The sequence below is a fragment of the Podarcis raffonei genome, chromosome 7 (genome assembly GCF_027172205.1).
Source record: "Podarcis raffonei isolate rPodRaf1 chromosome 7, rPodRaf1.pri, whole genome shotgun sequence".
NCBI lineage: Eukaryota > Metazoa > Chordata > Lepidosauria > Squamata > Lacertidae > Podarcis > Podarcis raffonei.
The window spans coordinates 47330248-47351749 of record NC_070608.1 but is presented as its reverse complement, the minus strand read 5'-3'; the positions used below and the strand labels follow the sequence as shown (position 1 = coordinate 47351749).

General features: G+C 43.1%; 1 protein-coding gene and 1 long non-coding RNA gene across 11 annotated transcripts in view; one reads left to right on the top strand and one right to left on the bottom strand.

The window, feature by feature from the left end:
• DLGAP1 (DLG associated protein 1) overlaps nt 1–21502 on the top strand; it is a 300538-nt gene that overhangs the window by 244140 nt on the left and 34896 nt on the right. The window lies entirely within an intron of this gene.
• Nucleotides 8968–21502, bottom strand: part of LOC128417589 (uncharacterized) — a 50362-nt gene continuing 37827 nt past the window's right edge. Inside the window, exon 3 of the long non-coding RNA XR_008331496.1 lies at nt 8968–9247. This is a non-coding gene — a long non-coding RNA (uncharacterized LOC128417589). The remainder of the gene's footprint in view (nt 9248–21502) is intronic.

Below are 21502 nucleotides of genomic sequence, written 5' to 3'. Positions count from 1 at the left end.
CGAGCCAGCGCAGCACACGGAAACGCCGTTTACCTTCCCGCCAGTAAGCGGTCCCTATTTATCTACTTGCACCCGGGAGTGCTTTCGAACTGCTAGGTTGGCAGACGCTGGGACCGAGCAGCGGGAGCGCACCCCGCCACGGGGATTCGAACCACCGACCTTTCGATCGGCAAGCCCTAGGCGCTGAGGCTTTTACCCACAGCACCACCCGCGTCCCCAGTTCATAATACATCTAGGGAAATCTTGTTGTTAGCCTTACTCAAAATGCTTTTAATCTATTGGAGAACATTTAACCCAAGTCTCTACTCTGAGAGACCTTGTTCACAGAAATCGTCCCCAAACACTTCTTTTTATTGAAGTCTCTGTTAACTGAATGTTTTTCAATGCAATTTCAAGAGTTTGTGTGCATTAAAGGGAAAGGCTAGAATACACAGCTTGAGTTGAAAACACACTGACTTTGAGCAGGGGTGCTAACAAGATTTTCTGGGCTCAGCACACTGTATGTGGATTGGGCTTTGTGTCATATGCAAATTTATGTCCTCTTTTGCAACTGGAGTGGAGGACCCAAAAATAAATCAGTGACCATGCATATAATGACAGTGACCATGCAATGACAATAAAGATATTATTATATTATATTATTATTATTAATTCTGTCTCTAACAGACAGAAAATGAACAAGTAATGTTTTCCCCCAATTGTATTTCCACACTAGAAGAGGCTTAACCTTTTGAATTTTAATAGCTGTGTTCAACATGCAAGAAACCTGCTTTCCCTCAGTGCCAACCCTAAACCAAAGCTGAGGTTGCAATCTTGTACCCACTAACCTGGAAGTAAGCCCAACTGAACACAAAGAGACTTACTTCTGAGTAGACCTACCTAAGTCTCTCTTCAAAGTTTTTACATATTGCACCTGACATGGGAAGGTCTTTAACATCCATCCATGCATATTATGTAGTAAGACTCACAGAAAACATTCAAGGAGTACTTGATCTCAGGCAAACCCACCAGAGGAAAGAAGCCTCCTGGTTGCTGGGCTAAAAGGAAGAGCAAAGTATATATATTCCAATGTCTAGAAAATGAGAAAGAAGCAAAGAAAGTGTATTAAAGGGAAGAGGGAAACAGCAGCTCTTTAGGACCACAGGGATTCCTATTGGCTGGTGTCCAAACAATTCACTCATCAGTCACAGCTCTCACTTAACTCATTTGCACTAACAGGCAGGAGCAGCCAGGTTGGCTCATCTCACAGAAATTGCTTAGAAGGGTACCTGCACATTTTGCTTCATAACTTTCCTTCTAGGAGGGCTAGAGAATCTGAGGGAAGGAATCTGAGGACTCTGCTGACTGTGAGTCTGGAACATCAGTAACCACAATGCCTTCTTCTTAGTGTCTTCCTGGAGAAGTATTGAACTGCAGGCTTGCTTATGTAAATTATTCTTAAAACTTTAGGTTGATTTTTTAAAAAATGATAAAGCCACAGCAGAAGTGACAATGTGGTATTATTTCCACAAGAATCTGCATCATTTTGGTATATGTGGGGGGACCTTAATATCCTTCATTCAGCGTCCCTTTTTCATGTTCATCCAGAAGGATAGTATGTGATTGACACAGACTTCATTAATCTCTATCAAGTTGAGCTAGAGAGGATCAGCTATCCCTGGTATTGTGAGTTTCTGATTTCCCTTTTTCTAATTGCATTCTGCATTGTATAAAGCCTTGCCAGTAATCTGACTGGCACAGGTCCAAGTTTAGATTGGCTTTACCCTGAAAATGGGTTCCTGAACAAGATGCTAAAAATGCAGAGTAATCAAAGGTTGCCTGCCTTCAACTTTCAGATTAGAAAATATTGAGATGGAGATAGTCATCTGATATCGGCACCATCTAGCCTCTTTTATATCTCAGCCTCTCAAATGGGAAATGGCATAACTTTGTAATTGCGGGCAAAGCTGCTAAAGTGGATTTTCCACGTCTCTCTTGAATTGGCCAGAGGCAGCACCCTCTTTGCAAATCCACTCAGTATTCTACTCAGTGTTTTAGATACCAAATGCAGAATTAGCACGCGCCACTTTATGTTTAAAAATAAATAATATCTGTCTAGCATGAAAGAATTGGAGCAGATTTTTAATAATTACTGCAAAGCAACCCTGTCTCACTTATGCATTTGTAGGGAAGTGTGGACACATAGTTCACAAGGGCTCTGAAAGACCCAAGTTTCTGTGTAGCCTACTGCACCTCTGTGTAAGGACTGACTAGCTGTGTCTCTTTCTCTCACACAAAACCTTTTGGGACGAATGGACACATCTGGAGTATTGAGAAAGTGCCATGGGCACCAGTTGCAAAATGGCTGCTGTGGGGGGGGATGTGACATTACCCAAATTGACTACTAAATCTATAAGAGCCGAAAAGGCAATAGAACTACAGCATGGTCCTGGCGCGCCCCCCCATTTAACTTGACACATCAACAGGGGTGGGGGGGTGGGATACTTAATATCAGCCACTGTCAGGCTTGTTCAGAGAGAGAAACCCTTTGCATCTCTCCTCCATTCAGAACAGATGGGAGGGTGGGTGTCCAATCCTGGCATCCAAGGAAATGTGGCTATGTGAAAGGGCATGTTTTCAATGTAGGAGAGGCCAAGCAGTTATGAACTGAGAAGAAAGAGCAAGAATCTCTCATGCAGTGTGGATTTCTGAGGAGATATTTTCTGTTACCTTTCACTGGTGTCATAGGAAGTACAGTGGTACCTCGGGTTACATACACTTCAGGTTACAGACTCCGCTAACCCAGAAATAGTACCTCGGGTTAAGAACTTTGCTTCAGAATGAGAACAGAAATTGTGCTCCGGCGGCGCAGCGGCAGCAGGAGGCCCCATTAGCTAAAGTGGTGCTTCAGTTTAAGAACAGTTTCAGGTTAAGAACGGACCTCCGGAATGAATTAAGTACATAACCAGAGGTACCACTGTACTGGTGAGCACGCCGGTGCCTGCAGTCACTATGTTTGTGACAATATAAAAACAGCTTTAAAAGTTAAGTAACGTTTGAGGAAAGGAGGGTGTTCTACTTATTCCATAAGCAACAGTGGAGTCTTGCGGCACCTTAAAGAGTAAGAAATTGATTGTGCCAAAAGCTTTCATGGATTGCAGTCCACTGCATAAGATCTTTAACCCAACTAGGTCAAAGTCACAGGAGACTATGTCTTTAATGAAGTTAAGTCAAACTGATTTCAGTGAGTCCACTCCAGGCAAGACTAACATTGGCTACCACCCAATGTCAGCATTTTAAAATTGTCATTGATTCTCAATTGCAACAATTGTGAAAAATCATGAAAAAGTTTTAAAATGTTGAACCATCAAATACATTAGTGTTTGTTGGTTGTTGTTTTTTTAAATTACTTTTAGAAATGCTCCTTTTTATTTATTTGTTGCACTTGTTTGACACCTTTCTAAAAGCAATGCTTTTCCAAAGGCAGCATATAGTATATGATTTTAAAAAGATTAACATGTACATTAAAATAATAAAAACAATACAGTTGTTTCTTCTTATGCTGTTGTGCAGGGTTGAGGCCAATGAAAAGGCTTTCAGGATATGTATAAACACTTCAGCTGAATTTGAAAGGAACAGGCCACTTCTGTAGTTATAAATGGATTTCAGGCTGAAATAAAGAGACTTGTGTAGTGAATGCTATTGCTTAAATTGGTTTTGAACTGTGAACTCAAAACAAATACAACTGAAGATTGGTATTGCTAACTGCACTGAAAAGGTAGCACTAACTGCAACCATAATAACAACAATCTCATTTTCTCAGAAAATGGTCAGGGAACACAAACACTTAGCCAATTTGGTGTTTGTATTCCTGAGCTACTCCCTCCCTCACCCACCACTCCAGTCCTGCCTCTTTTGTAGAAAGTGATGCAGCAGTCTTGCTAGTCACTGATACATTCCCAGGTGCTTTGAGATTAAGCTTTCTCTCTCACTCCTCTCTGCTGCAGTTTTCCTAACAAACATCACCCTGCCACTGCTTTTTTTTCCCCAGAAGGGAAAAAGATAGGTGCATATGTAGACCAAATAAACTGAGTAAATAAATAAATGAAAGAAATGTTCTGCTGTGAATTTTCCTACAAACTTAGAGTGGTTTAGGGTGTGACCCAATCTGAAACAGAATATACTAATAAAAAAGAAAGGCAAACAAATGTTATTCCTTTGTCAAATTAATATAAACATTAATCCAAAACATCTGGGCTCTCTCTCTGGCATCTTGCCACTAAAAAGCTGAATAGGAAAGTTATGCTTGCCAAACAATTCACTTTCTGTAGCTCAACAATATAATATATTGTGTACGTGAGCAAGGGTGGAAACTATTAGACTCTTATTCAGGAGACGGGCAGGTGTATATCTGGCTCTTCAGTTGACAAACTAGAATGGAGTGGAGATTAAGAGGCCTTGAAACAGCCAATTTCAGAAAGATAAACTCAAATATATTGAGCAGTGAAAATAGTATAAAGTCTAAGCACAGCTCAACTGAAAATGGAAACTGTACATAATTACCGTATTTTTTGCTCTATAAGACTCACTTTTTCCCTCCTAAAAAGTAAGGGGAAATGTGTGTGCCACTTATGGAGTGAGTGCAGGCTGCGCAGCTATCACAGAAGCCAGAACAGCAAGAGGGATTGCTGCTTTCACTGTGTAGCGATCCCTCTTGCTGTTCTGGCTTCTGAGATTCAGAATATTTTTTTCTTGTTTTCGTCCTCCAAAAACTAGGTCCGTCTTGTGGTCTGGTGCGTCTTATAGAGTGAAAAATACGGTACTTCCACCTTAGAAATCTGAGGACACTTTTCGAACAAGCCAGAAATAGAGGGATCATTTCAGACACCCAAACAATGGTTTGTCTTAACCATAGCTTAGAACCCAAAGCCTGTTTTGAGCTTCCAGACATACAAAACACAAACCATGACATGGAGCTGTTTGCCTACTTTTGTTTGATGTCCTCTCTACCCTGAACTTCACAGTTTACTCCTTCTCCATGATGCAGCAACCTCTGGAAGTAGAGCATTGGCTGTAATGTGCTTTGTCCACATAGACATGATGCTATGACATACCATACTGAGCATAAACTAAGATCAAAGTTTAAGGCTCATGGTTAGCAAGGAAAGGGCTTTACCACAAGCTTGGGTTTGGATGGCACAAAGAGCTGGCTTAGCACAGTGATGCATGGGAGGTAAAAAGACTGGGAAGGAGCAATGGTGCTGCAAACTCCTCTTTGGGAGCCTGCTTACTTGCATCATCCCCATAAGCCATAACTGGGTTTACTGTGACATATGAACCAGACCATTGTCTGCCTATGAAAAGTAAATAGTTTGGTTGAATGGATGTTCAACAAGTACTTCAGAGAGTCTAGGCAGTTTTAACTGTGAACTATGCTGATTAGCATCCTCAAGGAAACAAATATTATATCCTTTCCTTTGTAATGGAAATAACAGTGCAATCCTAAGCATGGTTACTCAGAAGTAAACTCCATTGAGTATGACCAGTAGTCAGTGATGGTGAGAGTTGTGGTCCAACAACATCTGGAGGGCCACAGATTCCCCAATGTGCTTTGAACTAGATCCAGGGAAATTGACATGTAGGATATGAAGTAATAGCTTGAAAGCATGTGTGTTATTTTGAAAAGATTACACTGACATGGAAAAGATGATTACTGTAGAAACAAAAAGATCCCACAGGACATTTAAGGGGAGATACTTAGTATACAGAAGTATATTAAATCTGATATATACATTGTGTATCGCACTCTTGGCCCAATAAAAGAGGTTTACTCTGTTATTTGCAAAATAGATCATTATATTAAGCTGCAGGGATTTGGGAGAAGCTTTTAAACATAAAACGTAACTTTTTGTTCTGCACCTTTAGCTTTATGCATCAGCATCTGAAGCAGACTAAATGATAAAAGAATGACAGCAATAAAGCAATCTGTCTCCAGATTCTTCATCTGTTATGTACTTTATAAAAGTGTTAAAATCTAAAATGTAGGGCAAAAGCAAAATAGTTTTCATACATGGAAGAAGAACACTAGGTGGGGGGGGGTGGATACCTGCTCATCTGAAAGTGCTTTCCCCTTAATCACTATTGTGTGAAAACTCTGTAAATTCACACTGTGGTGAAGGAAATGCATTCTGTGCCTCTTCAGGAACATTTTCATGTGCTCTTATTTTATATGCTGCAAGTTGAGCCTGGCCATCACAAAGAGGTGCTGGGGCTGAACTGACCACAGATTAAGCCCTGAGTATGGATGCCCGGCTGGGTGGCAGTGTGAGCCTGCCCTACAGGTTCTACAGTGAAGCTTGAATACTAAAAAGTACATCAATTAAAGTTGTATTACAAATTATTCTAATGAGTGAGAGAGAGAGAAAACGGGCCAAACTGGGTTAGTGTTTTGGGTGAAGCGACATGTAAGTGTTTGACCATCAAAGAAGACTGTTACACTCTCTGGCTCTGGCAACATTATTTTTTCCTCTTATCGGTACTGTATGACATGTATGGAAGCAAGTTTTCAGAATCAGGTCCCCAGTAGAAATACAGTCACACCCCCACCCCCAGACATTCTCATTTCTCCAGATATGTTCAAATTTCATGAAGGACTCTTTTAAAGCAGGGACTTGGAGGAGGAAAGTGGTTGCTGCTAGTTTAAGGAAGAGAGAGGTTAACAACTAGCCGCATTTTGGATGACATGCTAAGCCAAACCTTAACTTAGCTGCCATGCTAAGTTAAAAGGACTTGGGGAGTCAGTGCAGATTCCTCCTAGGGGTCAGCACATCCTCCCTGTTCTGGCAAGCCATAGTTTGGCTTAACATGTCATGTAAACCAGACCTATTATTGATTGACTGAGCTATATAGGTAAATGTAAAGGGACCCCTGACTGTTAGGTCCAGTCGTGGACAACTCTGGGGTTGCAGCACTCATCTCACTCTATAGGCCGAGGGAGCCGGCATTTGTCCACAGACAGCTTCCGGGTCATGTGGCCAGCATGACTAAGCTACTTCTGGCAAACCAGAGCAGCGCACGGAAACGCCATTTACCTTCCCGCCGGAGTGGTACCTATTTATCTACTTGCACTTTGAGGTGCTTTCGAATTGCTAGGTGGGCAGGAACTGGGACTGAACAACGGGAGCTCACCCCATCACGGGGATTCAAACCGCCGACCTTCTGATCGGCAAGCCCTAGGCTCTGTGGTTTACACCACAGCGCCACCCGCTATATACCTTACTTTAAAGATGCATAGCAACTCTGTTAGGGGTAAACAATGGTGCCCAGAATTCTTTTTTTGGGGGGTGTACTTTAAGGATATAATGCATATGCAGCACTAGATGCAACTGCTGCATTTTTCAATGGCATTACCAAGCATCCCCAAACAATGTATACAGTAACTTTTTTAAAAGGCATAGTTGAATTCCTTAATTAAAGAATTAATTGAAGTGTGGGATTGATGAGATCTCATTCCAAGGAGCAATTAACTACAGTAGTGGGGCTAGTATTTATTCCAGGAAAAGGACACAAACTGGCTCAGTGATGGGAAATACAGGGCAAGCCATGGAGAAGTGAGGGGCATTCTCAACACCATATCCACCTCCCCCAGGGACAACTCCCACCATGCCTCAATTGTGCATTTCCCCATCCAGATCTGTAAAGCAAATTGTCTTGGTATTTCCCCACTCTTTCCCTCCTTTATGGATTTCTACTGTCAGGGAAAAAAGGCAGAAGAAGTCATGGGAAAACAGGGGACATTTCCAATTGGATGGCGACATTGTGTGGACCCTCCATCACATTTCATGGAGGAGACATGGAATAGTCTCCTGGAAGCACTCCTAGGTTACAGGAAGCAATTGCTGTTACGTATCTTTGTCAAAGTGCAAGTAGATAAATAGGTACCACTCCAGTGGGAAGGTAAACGGCGTTTCCGTGCGTTGCTCTGGTTCACCAGAAGCGGCTTAGTCATGCTGGCCACATGACCCGGAAGCTGTACGCTGGCTCCTTCGGCCAATAAAGCGAGATGAGCGCCGCAACCCCAGAGTCGGCCACGACTGGACCTAATGGTCAGGGGTCCCTTTACCTTTACCTTTACTATCTTTGTCAATTGGTGTCTTAACACCAGGCATTATGCATATTGAAATAATGAGAGTGGTTGAACACTAGAGGGTGATGTTGTTCTTTTAAATAATGTTCATAGCACAGCTTTGGAGACAAAATTCTGTTTCAAACACAACGTAATTATTTTGTGCTCACATTTCCTGGTAGAAAGACTAGTAAATTTAGTTTCCACTGTGTGTACATGATGCAGAGAAGACACAGCCAGTCCCAAATACTTGGCACGTGTATCATCCATCACCTGTAAGAAATTGTGGCAATGTCCACATATATATTGGGAGGAGGGACCTGCTCTGGAGTGTTTGGTGAATACTGATACATATTTCATGTCTGCACCAAGATTCATTGTGCAAAAGAAACATGTTTAGAATTAGCTCTTTAGATCATTTTTGTTTAGGCTTCACATGTGTAAAAAAGACACAGGTCTGTCTGTTCAGACATTACGAAGTCTGCCTTTTCTGATCAAGGAATTTAAGTTCCTTGGTAGAAAAAGTAACACCTCTATATGGTTTTTAAAAATAATTAAATGTGCGCCTGCTTATAAACTGAATGGACTTCCAGAGTGTTTTACAGTTTCAATATTCCTTTAAATTTGTTTCCTTTCATTTAAAACAGGCACATCCAACAGGTAGATCTACCAGTAGATCACTGGACATCTGTGATAGATCACTGGTAGATCACTGACTCCCCCCAAAGAAGCTCAACAACTTTGACCTGAACCACAAAAAATAGGGCTTTATTTCCTTAAAAAAGCTGAACAACTTTGACCCCCAGTGCCAGTTTTTAACTCTATGAGTAGATCACAGTCTCTTAAGAGTTGGCCACCCCTGATTTAAAACATAGGATTCTTACAGTTTCTGTTAGCTACTTATCTGTTCGTTTGAAAAATTAGTATAGATCATCTTTATAGGCAAAGCTTATGCAGTAACAGATGAGATACAATTTCGAGCCACAATACAATGCCTCCTATAAAACTCACGACGATAATAAATCCAGCAGGCTTGACCTCTCCAATAAATAATCTTCATGGGGTTGCTTTTGAAGATGTTTCAGTAACTTCATTTGGTTCAGAGTGGTAGGGAATTCTGTCTCTTTACTTCAATAAGTGTACCTGAAAAAAGGTACACAAGTTATAACAGTCTTCTGAGTCTTTATTTGTTCTCCTAATGGCACATCACCTCAGCAGGAAACTTGCCTAGCTTATATTTTAACACTTACTGGCAGTGGCGTAGCGTGGGTTGTCAGCACCCGGGGCAAGGCAAGTAATTTGCGCCCCCTAACCCATGGATTTGCGCCCCCTAACCCGTGGATTTGCGCCCCCTAACCCTAACCCCCAGATGTTGCACCCGGTGCGGCCGGCCCCTCCTGCACCCCCCACGCTACGCCACTGGGGGAGGAAGCAAAGCAGAACCTCAAGGGATTTGTTGAAGCTGTTATAAATCAAGTGTTGTTGTTGTTATTATTATTATTCTCATTCATAAATAGGACATGTTGAAAGCTTACCAGTGCCCTGCTGTTGCAATCCTTTACTCTCTGGAGGGCTTTTTTTTAAAGCAGAAAGATGGGTTTAAATGTCTTTTTAAAAAGAATCAAAAGTGGTGTTCACATTTACTAGGCATTATATTCCTACAAAACAAATTCTCATTAACCTTTATTTTTTTAAGTTAAAGTATGTTTGCTGCTGTTGCAGCACTTTTACCTCACAGCTTTATCCTAACCTAAAACATGCCTGCTTAGCCCCACTGTGCTCCATGGGGGTCGTACTTCCAGAGGAAAGTGCAGAGTTGGACCCAGTCCTATCTTTGCACAGATGGAAAAATTGTCTGACATATATTTGTCAGACGTACATTCTTAAGGGAGGGGATTGGCAAACTCCAGGTCCGGGATATGTGTTCTCCTTTTACTATGGGAAAAGATTTCCCAAAGGTAAACCATCCATAAAAAAAATTATGAATGGGTGGCGACGTGGCAAGCCTACACAGCTCTTATTATCAGGGCTCGTCGCCACTGTCTCCATGCGGCTCGCAAGCCCTTGGCGTCTCCAACCTTTCAGGTGTCTATATTATTATTAATATCCATCCTATACCCCTCCGCCTCGACCGCATCGCCCTGCGTCTCCATCCGCGCGGCGAGATTTCCAGGGCGACAGGGCAGGCGCTGCTGCTATGCAGACTCCCTCACGCTGGAAGCCAAGCCCGCGTCCCATGTTGCGCGCCCTTTTCCAAAGAGGAAGCCGAGCGTGGCGAATGGGACACAGACTGCCATTGTCCCCGCGACATTTTAATAACCCGCACCTACAATATTCAACCTGTTGTTTGCACAGGGGACAACCCTGCGACACAAAAAGAACCCACCCAATGGGGGCCGGCAGGCAAAGCGCCTGGGCAGAGAGACTCGGCGCTCCCAGGCGCCACGGTCCTCAGCCGAGGGGACTCCCGCGCGGCGTGGGCGAGGAGGAGGAGGCGGCCCCCGCACCCGCGGTTTCCCTCAACAACCGCCTGGGCGTTTTGCCCGAGAGGCACGCCAAGGGCGCCTCACTGCCCTTCCACGTGAGAAGGACCAGGCTCGCCGCTCCTCCTTTAAAAAAGGGGAAACGGCGAGAGGTTTCTTGGAAGACGCGTTTGTTCTGCTGCCTTCACTCTGGGAGGCTCGCGCGTTTAAAATCCAAATGGCGTCGTGCCAGCTGCTGGGAATCGCACTTGTTGGGGATGCTCCCCGAGTCGCGCCCCCCCAGATTTTGCGCCCGGTGCGGCCGGCACCCCTGGCCCCCCTCACGCTACGCCACTGCTTACTGGGTCCAAGGTTTCAGGAAACTATGGGTCAGTATAAAGTGCAGGGGGCAAGGGAACGTGGATAAAAATTTCACGGAACTCATGAATAACTTTGAATAATTATCTGTTGCACCAAGACAGCAGTGCAGTGTAAAGTGAAGTTTGCACATAACATATAATTCACACAGAACACCCACTCTCAAGAAAGTACTTACTGTATGAATCATGTTCAATCCTACACTATGCCAAGTCTGTACTTGATTTAAAAAATAAATAAATAATGTTATAAGCAGAAGATTGTTTTAGAGGGAAGAAACAAAACAAGCCCAAAGCCTTTGGAATACAGATGTGTTTATTTTTGGAGTTGCAGTGCCTTGCCTGACCTCCAAGAGACATGATGAAAAACTGAGCTGACTGAGCTCTTTGAACTGACACGGTGGCATGTCCTGTGTGATGTGGTTTGCTTTTACCTGGAAACCTGCTTTTTTTCTTTTGAAAGTCCAAAATAGCAAAATGACACAAGTAGTGCTCTTCAGCTTTAAATTCTGGGTACTGAAAAGATTCGGCTTTTCTGAATCCCCCCACATAGGGGTGGCTTGTATTTTCTGAATTGGTCAATTGGGAGGATAAGTGCTGGAGTTCCTTCTAAGGTGTGTGACTGTCCATTTCCCACTTTTTGATCTACATTTTATGCCTGGCACTGAATTCTGTGTGCAGTAAAATGTGGTAACTAAGCAAGAGTCAACTACCTGCACATCCGCTGATGCTCAGTGAATTCAGTCCTACTTTCTACAGGGTTCGGTTATGGCAGCAAGTTTCCTGTGAAGAATTCATCCAGGCACCCAAAACAAGCAGCACTGAACTCCTTACCCATCAGCTGATACAGGGGGAGTTCAATTCTGCTTTCTCGCAGCAGGATCTAGATGTGCTTCTACCTGCTCCACAACTGATGTCACACATGCAGTCAGGCTTTGGGGCAAGGTGGGCTTGGTTTGAAGAAAATGGCCTCATGGACCAAATGAGGAAGTTCCCCACCTCTGTGCCAACATCAGTAGTACAGTGGTACCTCTGGTTGTGAACAGGATCCATTCTGGAGGCCCATTTGCAACATGAAAAGCCTGCAACCTGAAGCTCCATATCTGAGCAGGTGCACGGCACGATTTGGTGCTTATGTGCATGCACGAAGTGCGATTTAGCACTTCTGCGCCTGCGCAAGCAGCGAAACCCAGAAGTAACCCTTTCTGCTACTTCTGGGTCGCCACGGGATGCAACCTGAAAAAACGTATCATGAAACAAACGTAACATGAGGTATGACTATAATGCACATAGTGTCACCCGCGCCCACATTACTATAAGGAGCAGTAACTGTGAATTGAAATAAAGCATTATTGGGCCAAATCTCTACTGCCCATGTAAATCTCATTTTATCTTAGTTTAACTTTCATGGTTTCCCTCCTAAGAATTCTAGGAGTGGTTTGATATGGCTTTAAGAATTCTGTGAGAGATCTCGAACGCACCCACCCACCAGCCCAACAAAATTCTCAGGGCAAGAAATAGATTTTTTAAAAATAAAGAAAATAAGAAGGAATAACCTTAAAGTGTAGATTTACTGTGCTGGCCTTCTTTCCTAAACCTAATGAGCGATTTACAGCTGCTCACAGCATTTTTATTATTCTGTGCTTCTATTTTTCCTAACACAATAACACCAGGGCTGGTCTCTGAATGTTCTGTGAACTTTGAAGTGGTCCACAATAGTGTTCATGCACCTTGACCCCTTTCTTTTCCTGGGCAGTGCCATTCAGAAATACAGTTCAGAATGTGGCCCATATTGTTTCACTGAGATTACCATAGCCACATTATGTGTTTAATAAAATTTCTCTGACTTTGTTCTCTGTAGAGAAATGCTGTTATTTATAAGATTTTAGTAATCTCATTATAAAGTGAATTTCTGGCTGGAATTGGGAGTCAAATCCAGTTACAACACCAGCCAAGATTTATCTGCAAGTATCAGTCTCCTTCCACGTAACGTAACGTCTGCTGCTTTCAGCTGGGCTGTTTATCCAGTCATGGTATTGCAACTGTACATACAGCATCTGTGTATGAAGTCACCAGTTTATAATCCACATACTTCAGGGTAGTCTTCTTTGTTCAGCTCCTTTCAAGATGGGAAAGCAGAGCAGCATGTTGCACTTTTTCATCTGAGAAAATAAATGCTTAGGCATAGGAAGGCTGTGGGATCTTATTTCTTCAGTGACTGGGAAACTTTCATTAAAGGTCTGTCCTGTGATCAGCTAGCAGGAGAAGATCTGGTGAGGGGAAACTGGCTTCAACTACTGTGGAAAGGATATGACTCCTGGCTGCAAGCCCAGGCTTGGTCAGTAGATCAAAGGCTCTTTGCTTGGCTTATGGTGCAATTGGAAGAGCAGCTGCCCAGTAGCTTGTCAGCATCTCTATTCCCCTTTTCCCCTTCCTCCCCTGACAGCAGCCAGCTGGTTCCCTTTCCTTCCCATGGCAGCTATTAAATTGTCTCTGCATCTTCCTTCTGCTGGTACTTGGTGCTCCGCTCTTCAAAGTGTTCTCTTTAATGCAATCCCCATATTTCTAAAGGATTCTGCTGTTGCAGCAGTTTTTGTGGTCGGTCTTTGTCACAGAATTATTTGGTATATGGATTGATTTTGATTCCTCTATATGTCACAGTCACAATATTTATAAACAGTGTTCTCAGAAGGAAAAGTTGTTGGTTGGAATGTAGGGCTGTTTCTAGGCTGTTTTGGTTACATTTCATTTCTGCACATCATATGGCTAATCCAGTCTCCTGCTAAGAGCTGCTGTTTGTAGGGTGAATCTAGGATACTGCCTTATTACAAGTCCAGCCCATTAGGCCTTTTATCTCTGAATTGTCTACACAAGGAAAGGGAAAACCTGTGACCCTCCACATCATTGATCATGCTGGCTGGGACTGATGGTATTTGGAAGTCCAAAACATCTGGAGAAACATAGGTTTCCCACCCCTGGCCTACTACAATGACTTGCAACAGCTCACCACAGTCTTTCCAACCTCTACCTGAAGGTGCTAGGAATTGAACCTGTGGCATTTTGCATGCAAGCATGTAAACTACCCCAGAGCTACAGTCCTTCTAGGAAAGAGGACAAGCTATAAATCCAGACATTGCTGCATAAATTTTACCACTGCCTTAGGCAGGCCCTGGTTCTCAGGCTCAGCCATCCCAGCCATAACACAGGGGTAATATTAATTACTTGCCCATTTTACCATGAGAATAAACTGAGATTATGTACATGAAGTGCTCTGAACACCCGAAGAGTGCTATATAATGCCACATATTACTATGGAGTATTTATCACACCAACTAGTCAGGAATGCAGTCCACAGAAAGCTGGCTGTGTGTAACTTCTATTGAAGTTAATGGAAAACTTAAAATAACTGTGTGCTTTTAGCTTAGCACTTTATCGGATTATAACCAATCTTCATGAGTAATTCTGCAAGTCCCAAAAAACTTCCTCTTATTTCAGAATTCAGCATGGGTTTCTAGTAATCTCCCTCTTCCAAAAGAAGTTGACCGTGTGCTGGATGTCCTGAACATTACAATACAGTACTCTGGAAGGAGCAAGACTGGTGACAGCTAAAAGCCATGTGTAGAATATGCAGCTATGTCCTGCATGTCCTCAGGGAGAAGAGAGAAAAGGTTGCAAATAGCATGGCTGTTTCTACTCCACTCCCAATATAAAATACAACATTTGATGGGTTTTGTTTAGTCTGTTTTCATGAAAACGTGTGTGATAACAGGAATTGATTTACATTCAGGCAGACTTGAATAAAAATGGGTTTTAAAATTCTTGCTAGACCCTTGCTTTTTATTATAAACTCCACACACAAATGTGCCTTAACCACATCTGCCTATTTTGCTGCACAGTTGAGGACTGGCTGTGGCTTGACAAAGATAAACTATTTGGCAGAAATTTGCCAGATCAAGCTTCAAGGGTATGAGTTGTTTCTTTGATTTCCTGGAATGGTTTGATTAGAAGTTGTCATGTAGATTAGAAGTTGTCAGTAACCTCAAAGGGTGACTGGGAATAATCCCATCTGTACAATTATAATACATGTAAAACTGAGTTAGGCTGCCAGATATATTCACTATGAGAGATGTAAACATTGGCAGATGCCCCTGCCAGTGAATTCTTTAAAGTTTGATTATTTTCAGTGATCAATGTTTTTGTCCTCAAATCCTAGTGTGTATAAACTGCACAGTATGTGCTTCCTGTGGAGAAAAATATTATATTATTTGTGTGGACATGTATGGATTGCAGAGACAATTCAGAGATTGTCTCTTTGCACACTGCATTCACCTAAGTGATTATGGAGAGGTTCTGCAAGCAGAGGTAATCAGTTCTCTGGTGTCATGAGACTTTTTGGCAGCAGGTCCAACCAACTTGTAATATATCACTTCCAAAAATGAGTGGCTTGCCAGTATTTGACCATCCGTCTTCTGGTGGGGAAGAGCAGGATCAGATTAGTTCCATATAGCTACTACTAACTTTTTTTTTTTTTGAATGGGGGAGACTTATGTATATTTTTGTTACTTTACCTTTTTTCTTTCTTTTAAGTACATCCTTATCCTCAACCTTAGTTTGCCTGTGTGGGTAAGAGAGAAATCTTAACTTATGTGGGCACCCATACACAATAAGCAAGCTAGCTGCTCAAACCTGAAGCTGTCCCCTCTCCTCCATGGCGAAGTGGATGACTTGTTCTCACCAAGGCCACCTTCATGGCATACACTGTAGCAGGAACCCCCCCCCCCATCATTCAGTTTGTACAAACTTCACACACACTCACACTCACACACTACATACGCTACGCTTCTGTTATAAATTCATAGAAAATCAACCATACATCGGATTTGCACTGTTCCACTTTTATTTTACTCCATGAAGGAAGGACTACAAAATGGGGAAGGTTTGATACAGGCCAGCCATAATCTCTTCATCATCCCAGCACATCCACAGGAGCCCTGCCCAGTTGCTATGCCAACCCTGATGGTCCTAGACAGAAGACAATCAAGATCACAAAGAACTTCCATATGGGAGTGGATTCAGCATGGACTGGAACAAAGGACAATGATCAGATCTTCCCTCAGGGGGCAGGAAACTGCGACTACCTTTTGTCTTCTGAAAATGACTCATGGGGAGGGGGAGAAGGGAACCAGCCAGGTGACAGGACACTCAGGTTACCACCGCAACTCCTCCCTCAACCCCTCCTTTCTGTAATGTATGCATGATGTTTCTGGGGGTGGGCTTGACCTAGAGGATGGGAATTTCAAAAGTTTTTATAAGGTCTTGCACACCATTTTTCTGGGTCTTTCCTCTCTCCTGCAAGTGAGGGGAACACCCTGTTTGCAACAGTTCAATAAAGGCCAAGCTACAGGCTGCTGATTTGCTCCAAGTTACTCTGCCTGGTGTCTTTACTTTTTGTCCAAGGGAGCCCTCGGATTTTTCTGGTAACAACACCATGATACCACAGTCATGGCTTCCCCCAAAGTATTCTGGGAGCTGTAGTTTATTAAGAGTGCTGAGAGTTGTTAAGAGTTCCCTCTTTCCCTTCCACAGCTACAATTTCCACAGTGGTTTAACAGTTAACTCCTTTCCCCAGAGAATTTTGGGAATTGTAGCTCTGAGAAGGGAATAGGGGTCTCCTAACAACTCTCAGCACCCCTAAGAAATCACAGCTCCCAGAATTCACTGGGGGAAATCACAACTGTTGAAAGTGGTACCATAGTGCTTTAAATGTATGGTGTAAATGTGGCCCAAGTAGAACTGTAATACAATGTGGAAAATATGGTGGCCCACTTCTCCTTCCTTCCCACTATCACTACAGTGGTGTGAATGTGGACATCTAGTTTCTGCCTTTCTCCTAGGGTTCTGTGATGCATCTGGCAGGGGAAGGGTGTTACTGGCATACCCCTTTTTTGTATAAAAGTTCCCCAGCAGAAGAACTGCAGTGGGCTCCCACCAGACAGGATGAACTATGTACCTACCGCAGTCTAAGCTGTTCAGCTGCTTGGGAAGCTTCTGAGCCCTACTACAAAGGGCTCCTCCCTTCAGCTCAACTCTAAACAAAGAGAGAAGCTTTGGATTTATTTTACCAGAGGGCACAGTACTTAACAAAACCTTGTGAAATATTTTGATAACACATGGGTGTAGTGTAACCACACAGCCTTAGCAGATGGGGAGAGTTTTAGTATTAGAAAAAACATTTTTAACCAAATGAAGCCAAATGTCCAAATACAAAATAATCTTTGTTTGGCAAACCAGTGGGAAAAGGAGGAGAAAAGGAAGGCAACAATCGCACAGAGAGACTTCCGACTGAAATAAAAAAAATCACCCTAATTTATCTCCTTGCGTGTTACCTGCATGAGCAGAGAATGTGGCACAGTTTCTTGCAGAAGAGAGAATCTGTCAGGACAGGTGTCAGGAGCAGGTCAGCAGTAACTCCTCACCAATGAAGTTAACTCTTTATTCAAAGAAACAAAACAGCTCAGGCCTAGTGAGCACAGCAACTCTTCCCAGTAGATCTTATGCCAATGAGGCAGTCGCAAGGACTGAAGATCCCCGCCTTCCCACTAAGGCTCACCCTCCCAGTTTCTTCCCAAGCAACCTGAGGCTGCTTAATCTTTCCTGTCTCTGCTCTTACCTCTTCATACCTCTACGGGTTCTGAAAGACCAGGAGAAAAGGGAGCTGGTCACAGCAGGAGGAAAAAATCCCTGGCTTCTTCAGCAGCCTGCCCGATCTCTGCCTCTTGGCCCCCCTCCTCTCCAGCCTCTGCTTCTGCCTCTGATTCCGAACTGCCCTCTGCCACAGCCTCTTCCTGCTCACTAAACCCTGTTACCTCTTCAGCTTTGAACACCTCCTTCTCCCAGTCTGTTCCCTCTTCTCCGTCTTATCATTCATTAGCACCCCACCACCAATCCCCTGGCTCTGAGCCTTCTTCCCTTGGGGGCTCCCCAGCTGGTGCTTCCACCACTCCTCTGCATCCAGCCAGTCCATGATATCCTCAGATAAAGCAGATTTCTGATTATGTATCAATCCATTGGCACCATCTAGAGCAGGGGTGTCCAAACTTTTTTCAAAGAGGGCCAGATTTGATAAAGTGAACATGCATGAGGGCCAACCAGAGTTGCTGACCTTTTTTTAGGATTGAAGTTGTTGAGCTTTTGGATAGATTTTTTTTCACCCAGAGTTGTTGACCTATTTTTAGGATTATCTCCCATAGTAGTTGTTGACATTATTTAAGGATTTTACCCCAGAAAATAAACTGCCACAGGGGTCGGATTAGACCCCTGGGCCAGACTTTGGACATGTCTGATCTAGAGTGAATCCTCACATTTTAATGGAAACCATCTTGCAAAAATCTACTCCTTTGTGAAGATGCATTGTTGTACGTACTACTGAGGAGAGAAGCTTTTCATTTCTGATGCTAGCCAGCTTGTTATCCAGTTAGAAAATTACTTAAGGGCCAGTTCCACCTTTGTAATGACCAGGGGTTGGCAACCTAAGGCCCATGGGCAACAAGCGGCTCACGGGGGTTGTTTAACCAGCCCACGAGCCACCCCCGAAGCAAGCCGCCCACTCAGCGAGTCCCCACACACTGCGCTAAACCGGCACGGCGCAGGGACTTGCTTCCATGACACCGGAAATCGCATCTGCACAGATGCGGGTGCCGGAAATTGCGGGCGCTCATGTGCGCATCTGATGTGGCCCACAGAGGGATCTCCACTGTAGTGAACCAGCCAAGGCGCAGTAAACCTTGCCAACCCCTGGTAATGACTCTGCACTTACATGACGAAAGAGCTAGCCAACAAGCCTTTGGGAGAAAGGGACTAACTTGCTGATGTTTATTCAGAAGCAAAACAATGAATAGCTGTCAATTAAGGCTGCACTGTGCAGGGTGCACAATTCCTGACACTCTAGGAGGCACTGTTGATCTGCACTGAACCAGAGGTTTCCCACTGGCTTCAACAGAAATCCCAGGCAGCAGCCTATTCTAAAAGCATGATGACAGAAATTATGTCCAATCTCCTCCAGGCACCAGGCCTGTTGCAAAATTATCCCTTTCATGCCACCCATTTCAGCCATAGATACTGTTTCAGGCATGTGCTGCATGCATATCCAGGGCTGCCAGGAACCATGAGGAATGTAATTCCTTTGACTGCAATTCTGGGAATCTCCAGATTGTTCATACAAGTAGGTTTGGGAAGGGAAGGTGATGGTGGAGAGCTCCAGGAACGGCTCATTAATCCAAGACCCAGATGTTGCTGAACATCTGGAAACTCTCCCAAATTATTTCTGGCACTGATGACACTGTGAAATCAAGCAATGCAGGTAAAATTTCACAACCACAAGCAGGAGTTGCTGTCACATATCTTGTGCTACCAGTTTAAAATTGCATCTCTGAATATTTGCCTGGTTTCAAGTGGTTTTCCCCCCCTTTTAAGATGACATCATTTTTTTTTATTTTCAGCACACATCGTTTTTATTTATTTATTTAATTTCTATACCGCTTTATCTTTTTAAGAAAAATCTCAAAGCGGTTTACAGCAGGTTAAATCAATAAAACATACCATAAATAAAACAATCTGAAGAAAGTCAAATATAGAGTATACAGTCAAAGCAACATAACAGAAAGCTAAAATATTATCTTAAAGTTTTTTTTTAAAAAAAATACAAAGTAGGTCAACTACAGAATACATATTTAACATAGTAGGGCTGGGTGAGTGAGGGCTGGGTGAGTGTGGGCCCCACCCCCTGGGCCAGGTGGAAAGGGCCTTGCATCATGAATGCCACCACTTCTAAGTACCAGTTGCTGGGAATCACAAATTGGGAGAGTGGTGTCACTCTCAGCTCCTGTTTTTGGGCATCCCATAGACATCTGGTTGGCACTGGGAGAACGGGATGCTGGACTAGATGGCTCTTTGTTCTGATCCAGCAGGGTTCTTTTATGTCCTTATCTGTTGACGCAGCTGTGTTAGCTCAGTTGGAAGGTTATCTAGCAGGTCAGTGAGTATTACTTGTTTTAGGAGGAAGTAAAAGACACAAAACAGATTAGGTGATACCTTTCCGTTTGAAAATTGCCTTTTGAGAGGACTGCACAAAGATTTGAAGTTTCACAACCCCATGCTCTAAAACAAAGAGCAATGTGGCAATACAGTATACTTTGTAACTTCAGAAGAAGCTGCTTAAGCAGCTGGCAGTTTGCCATAAATTTACCACTTGAATTACCATGGGATGTGCCTCCAGTTACAATGTTTACATTTGCCCTGTACTCCACGGAAAACACAATTCAGTACAGTAATGCTAAACCTTTCCAGAATTGGAGGTGCCTGCAACCCCCTTCAGTGTCCCCAAACACCACAAACCAGGGTCTCCACAAATGCATAAGGCTCCCCATGATTTCACACAATAAATCTTCATGAGAACATAGTGTATGGCATTCATAAAGTAGTTATGAAGGAGTTATTGGGTTATTGTGTTTTTGTTTTTATTTGGTTATGTATTTTGTGGTTTTATATTCTGATTTTATTCTGTGACCCATCCTGAGACCTCCGGGTATAGGACTGTATATCTATTAATAATAATAATAATAATTAACAATACATGCACAGAAAAATCAGTACAGATGCAAATACAGTATATACAGTCCACATTTTATAATCCTATCCAGTATATAATCTAGTATGTAATGCACAATGAAATCTGTCACAAATGCAGAATTCTCAACACGTAAACACACACACACACACACACACGACACACACACACACACACACACACAGAGGGTAGGACAGTACAAATGAACTTTTTGTGGACTCTAGAGATTTACCAGAGAAATAGATTAAGAAATTGTTGTTGTTCCTGTGTGGAGAATGTGTGACACATCACATATCATGACGGCCATAACAGCATGCCAGAAACCTATTATGCTGATTTATATTACCCTCCGCCCCATCCACATTTGCTCAGATTTATGTCCCACGTACTTCTGCGGGACTTGATCCCAAGTAGGAGCTGCTGCTTAATAGTTCAAGTCTATACATATTAATCTGGCAGTAAGATCAGTTGAACATTCTCCCGGATGTGCAAATAATTTCACAATTTATCCCTCTTTTGCACCTGGGCACCTGGGGAAGAAGTGTGGCTGTGATAGACAGAGGCAGTCTTGAACCCAGTTTACTCTGAATGTTCTTATCTTACCGCTCTCTGCACTGCTACCTGGCTACACTTAATTGTTCCTAGCAGCCCCCCCCCCCCCCGTGCCTTATTTGGAGGGCTCTTGGTGTTCCAGGGGTTTGGGGAGGCTATCACTGAAACAGGGCAGTTGAAAAGCCCCCATACTTTGCTGGAATATGAATGCAGCCCTTGGAACTCCAGCCACTGTGTGGCAGATACTTTAAAAAGCCATTATGCAGAAATTCTAGGGGGAAACCTGCATTCACTATATCATCTGATAGAGATCTAAACCTGAATAATAAGTATCATCTTTAGTTAACAGAGAGAGAACATTTTTACACATTTGAAATTTAGA